This window comes from Pinus tabuliformis, chromosome 5_1, assembly GCF_031772625.1.
Source record: "Pinus tabuliformis cultivar Carrire ecotype Pingquan chromosome 5_1, CPIR1, whole genome shotgun sequence".
Classification (NCBI taxonomy): Eukaryota; Viridiplantae; Streptophyta; class Pinopsida; order Pinales; family Pinaceae; genus Pinus; species Pinus tabuliformis.
Window position 1 is genome coordinate 914,773,535 of NC_142305.1, and position 6,469 is coordinate 914,780,003.

The following is a 6,469-nucleotide window of genomic DNA, read 5'->3' on the forward strand; positions in this document are numbered from 1 at the left end:
ATTCTTCTTTGTGGTAGAACTAGCCTTGATATCAATCATATAAGCAATGACATAAACAAGTTGTTCATTGATGATTCTTAGCACATTCAACTTAAAAGAGAAACTGACATCCTTAGTCATTTCTCTCTACATGTCATTTCAAATAACCAAGAACTAGAACAATAACATTCTTCACAATTTGGCTAATAAAACATATGTAGATGACCTTTATCGTGAGTATATTGTTGATTCTAGCCAAGACCTTGAATGACTAGAGCTTCTTGTCTCTCTACACAAAGGTATCATTGAAGCACTTGAATTCAATCTATTGGCATCGAGGGCCATTTTCAAGGAAGTTATGGTCATCCACTCCTCATGATATATATATATATATATATATATATATATATATATATATATATATATATATATATATTACTATGCAAGTAAAAAATAACAATACATAAATCTTGTAGATTATACCATTTTATACATTTTGGGCCATTCAAGTGCTCTACAACCCAATATTTGGGAAATGTTGTCACGTAATATTACGTTACATTATATATATATATATCTATATATATATATATATATATATATATATATATAGAGAGAGAGAGAGAGAGAGAGAGAGAGATTGATGCTCAACCTAAAGTAGGGGAGATATTCTTAGGTAATGTTACACGACAACAACAAAATTAAATAAAGAATAAATAACTACATTTGAGAATATCTAAAAGACCAAATTATCCTCTACAAGATTTATCCTCTCAAAGCAATTACTAAGCAAGTAAAAAATAACAATACAGTAACATCCTATGTGTTATATTAAAACATATTCTTATATTTTATCTGTTTAGTAATTGTTTTAGAAGGATAAATCTTGTAGAGTATACCATTTTATATATTTGGAGACATTCAAGTGCTCTACATCTCAATATTGGGGAAATGTTGTCACATAACATTATATTACATTATGAACATAAATATGTAGGGGAGATAATGTCACGTAATGTTACATGAGAACAAAAAAATTAAATAAAGAATAAATAATTACATTTAACAATATCTAAGAGATCAAATTAAATAGGTAGATATTCATTTTAAACCCGGATTTATCAAGTAACAAGAAGAACCAAGTTTTTTTTTGTGAAGCTAAATTTATTGATCATTCATCAAGTTACATGTTCAAAGGCTTCATGCAAACCTTTAGTTTTCCACTTGGGAAACCAGAATATTGGCAATGCATCAAGATTTTTTCCTTGAGAGAGTTCAAGTTCAGAATAATACAAAATTTGATAGTATAACAAAAACATAATAACAAGGAAATACTGAAATTTTTTCTATGCCTAGAGTTTCCTATGCTAGTAGATGAGAAAAAATTAAGACATAGAGGAGATAAAGGCTTAATGTGCATTCAAAAATTAAGAAGAGTTTGAGGGCTTCACCTCTATGGGAGTGGCTTTAGCTTAACGAATGGCTCTTGGACCTATTCTTGGGGCAATATTTGCCTCAATACACTGCAGACAATATTTGCCTCAATACACTACATTTCATTTGAAAAAAGTAGAATTCCATCATTTGCATCATTTATCTCTAAAAAAAGCTTTACCCATAAAAGTCTTCATTTGCCAGTATAAGTCAATGATGTAAAGGTATTAATTGAGCATATATGGGTATGGCCGATATTTGGGACCCATGCAAAAACATCTACAAGAATTTCAGAATATGGATGGAAATGACCTTCTTGAATGATCTCCTTCTCAACCCCCTAGAGCTCGTGTTAGATGTCTGATGAAGTTTGTACACAAAACCTTCGCAATGAGAACTCAACCTTGAATCTAGCTTGTGAACCACACTGTGCACCTTTATTTCCACTTCCCCTGCAACACTGAGCTTTGTGCCACATCATGGTGATGACTAGGAGCAAGAAGATTGACCATGAATGGGATGTTGAGGGGTAGAAACTACGAAGGCCCGTTATTGGAAAGAACATAGGGTGGAGATTTGAATCATATGTTTTAACTAGCCCCTATGGAAGCCACAAATGGAGCCAATTAACCAAGCTAGTGACCAAAATGAAACCACCATGGCCATGAGTGGGTGAACACCTTGAAACACCTGAGAACTAACAAGGGCATGACAAGGACAATAGGGTGACGTGAAGGGGGTGCCCATAATGATCGAGCTTTCATATTGTCTTAGCCAGCTGGGAGGTGGTTTGCACATAACACATGGGTGGGGGATGTGTTGAAAATGCAACAAGATGATGGAGCTTAGTGGAAAGGAGTCGCCTTCACTAAGTGGGCCCGCAGGCTATTTTTGGCGCAAAGTCTATTTTTAGACTATGTCTATTTTTAGACATATGGATCATGGTCTATGAGTTGCAGGATGCTATTTGTGGATGATTGGTCATGTTGGTAAACATAGATGGACTTCTATTTTTAGACATATGGGCGGAGTCTATTTTTAGACTGCCAGGCTAAAAATAGAACATTTGAATATTATTAGCTCTTAATAATATTTGGACTATAAACATTATCTTATCCTCTTGGAGCACTTCAGTTCGAGCTATGGATGTGGCACATGCAGCTGCCAGAAGGAAATACGCTTTTCTTATGGGTCAGTGGAGCTATTGCATGATGGAATTCAGTTAGAACTCAAGTGATTGAGTTTGGTGGAGTTGATTGAGGAGTTTATGGAGTTGTGTTCAGTTTGACTTGGTTGAACTAGTTGTATTTAGTCTAACTGTAGAATACACTAGTGATGAGTGATGTGAATTAATTATTAATTAATTCACTAATTATTAACTCATAAAGCAACTATAGAATACATCAGTTAACTCAGTGCATGGATAGTTCAGTGGAGACAAGTGTTAGAGGTGGGTGAAAGAGTGAGACTGCTATCAGTTGTGACTATAGCTGTGCATGAGATTTGCACATGCATTGATGGAGATTGCCAATGAGGATTGCGCAGTACAAGCCAAGGAAAACGAGCTTGGATCATTCCCATTCTTGCTTTGGATTGCGCAGTAGAGGCAGGCAGACAGTGGAGGAGATTTGAACCTGTGGCTTGATTCAGATTTGAGCTAGTTTGTGTGTAGCAGGTGGAGATAGTATTGAGTACTTGTGAGGAGTATTGTACTATGTATTGTTACATGTTCTCTATCATTATAATATACAGATAGTTGGGGGTTTTCAGCTGTATGCTTTCCCCGGTTAAATATTGTGTTAATGTGCGCATGCGATTGATGTTTCATTGTTTTTAATTCCGCAACATTGATGATCAACGTAGAGGAGGTTATGTATTATGCATGCATTCGGCAATAGTGTATAATCAGGATAATCTCTGTGAATAAGTGTCATATTATTCAAAATTTCTACAGGATGGCATGTCACGTCTCCTCCACTTGTTCCATGGAGTGACGGTGGCCTCACCACGCCCTTGTTAATGCATCCTTTCTTACCCCATCTGAGGAGAGAATATCAAATTTCTTAAGGTGTAGTTTTTTCATCTTTTGTTATAAAGAAATTAATACACAATATAGAATTACATGATAAAAAAATGTATACCTTAAGAAGTATGATCCCTCTCTATACTTAATAAATCTAAATTTAAAATAAGTATACTCTATTGAATAATATTAGCACCCACTTATTTAAATTACACCTGAATACTTTTAATTCTTTTTAATAAATTCCATACATTTTAACAATAAATAATTATTAATAAAAAACATAGCAGCTTATAAATTCAATGAAATCATTATACTTTACTCTTATGATTATATTTATCTATCAAACAAAAATATATGTACTTGTCTAAGAAGGTGACAATTTCGTCTAGATGGTTATTTTCTTGTCAAACTAACATTTCTCCTTTTTTTCAAAAATTATGAAATTGAGAGTGTTTGAATCATTCTTTTAATAGTGGAAATGGATTCAACACCCTCAAGAACCCCTAGAGCATCTAACATTCTAAAACTCAACTATTGTAACCTAGATTTTAAAAAATTTCCGATTTCGTTAAAATCGTGCCCAAAAAACCATTCTTTTCGAAGCAAAGTTGTTGTTTGTTTAGACAATGCTAAAATAGACGTTGACAATTTCACCCAGAATATATTGTTTTGGCCAAAATCTGAAAATTTTTAAATTACAAAATCTTAATTTTTTAGTATTTCAATCATAATTTCAACACTAGAAATGGATCGAGCCTGGCCAAAAACCCCTAGTGCACCCTAAATTCCACACCTTCATAATTATAACATATATATATATATATTTTAATTCATACCAAATTTAACCAAAAATCTGCTTTAAAAAAAAAAAAAAAACAACTAACATTTTCCGGACAAAATTGTCGATGATTTAAACTAACACTAAAATATATTAATTAATCTAACATTAAATGCATTGTAATCTTATTGATGATAACCTGGAAGAAAAAACTGGAGTTGTATTTCACTTTATTACTTATCTCGAGTCAAGTACTACTACTTTTCGATACATTGTCTTCTCGTGAATAAGTTCCCTTTCTTCCACCCGTGAGTGTATAAATTAAGTGTATTATTACAATGAACATGATGCCACTCATAATGTTTAACAATAATTTTACTTTGTTTCCATCACGTGTCTCGTTCAACACCATACAACTACAAACTAAATGACAACGCTATTTACAGAATCTTAGAACAATCTAATGTTTCAACCAATGTCTTGGTAATCCATTAAGTCGTATTTAGCATTCATATTTAAAACAAGTCACCCTTTCATCTTTCACCTTGGGGTAATTTTACATTTAGTTAATATTCATAATTTATAATTTCACCTTTTGTGAAAATATCAATGTATGGGACATTTAAAGTGTGCATTTATGTAGGTTAAGTAATCCAAAATTAAGATTGCTCTCTATTTTCATGGTTTGATTAGTCTGGGGAGATTTGGCTACTAAGAATTGTGAGAATGTCACCTTCATTTCGAAAACAAAATTTTGAAGTATATCACCTTCTTTGATAAAGGAAAAAATATGACCTTTTCTTCTCCCATAGTGGAAATTTTCAAGTGTGGCCATATTCCGAACTTCCTCTCTTTCATATCATGTATCTCAACACTGAGTGGGCATGGTGCCTCCACTAATTTCATTATAATAAATCTATAGTCTCTTGAGTGTATCTTACATCCATGTGTTGGCATGTTGGCGAGGTTTCACCCTATTCCCTAAACACATATGCATCCACATAAATCAATTTATCAAGGATGTCAATCATGCTTAAATCAAAAGTAGTGTTACACACATGATCAATACTAATTACCCCTATAGGGTTGAATATCTGACTTCCATCTTGGAGTTCACATAAACAATTTACATGAGTACTTGCTTTATGATTGGATGACCAACACACAACACTCAATTTAGTGAGCCTACAAACATGTCAACTCATATGCATATAATCATATCATAACATGATTCAATACACATATGTGGTTAACAAAAGCCTTTAGGTATCATGACCTAGTGCCAACTTGGTGAGCGTCAGTATTGCAACAACAATGCTGCAACTCCTGAGCTACCTACTTTACTCTTATCAACTCAGTAATACGTAACAAACTTGGAAGCGACGGTGTTGTATGCACAAGTACTAGTTCTTACTGCAGGTTGTCACTTGGCCAGTCGGCACAAAATCACTAGGAGCTCAAGCCAACTTCTATGGATTCTAGAAGAAGCTCTATATGTGATGAAAGGAGAGAAAGACTACTCTACAAATACTATTCTAACTGCAGAAAGGAGAAAGACTGAAATGTAAAGTAGGCCAAGTAAATCCTAATTAACCAACTAATCCTACTTTTGCAGAAAACACTATGAAAACCATGAAAAGAATGCCATTAGCTACTCAAGGAAGTAAACAACATCTAACTAAGCTATTTCTGGAAGTAAATGAGCAAAAAACATCTTTTTGGATTTTTATGTATTTTTATGTGAATTTGACATGCATGTGATTTATTGTTTGTGAATATGGCAGCGAATAGGTGGTGTTGAAGGGTAGTTTTGGGACTTGTGAGGATGTAGGATGGTGTAGTTGGGTCCTAGGAGGCCTCAGGTGGCCTTCTGGAGGCTTTTCCCACACTCGGCCTTCAAAAGAAAGCATACAGAAAAATCTACATGAGGACACAGGAAATCTACAGGAGGAAAAACAACATTCTACAGGAGGCCTACAAGAGGAGGCTGAGAGAAGTTTTGGCTGTTTTGAGGGTGTGAGAGTGGGTGGAAAAGGTGGATGAAGGTTGGAATGAAGTGTTAGGGCACCTAGGGTCTACCGAGAATCATTAGGAGAGAGAAATATGATTGGATTTGCTCAAGGAGAGAGGAAGAAATTCTATGGAAAATGTAGGAAGCTAAGGCAGAATTGAGGGGAGACTTGGGTGACCTGTAGGGCATGGATCAGATGGAGGATGGGATGGCTGATAGGCTGGCCTACTGCTAGAAGATC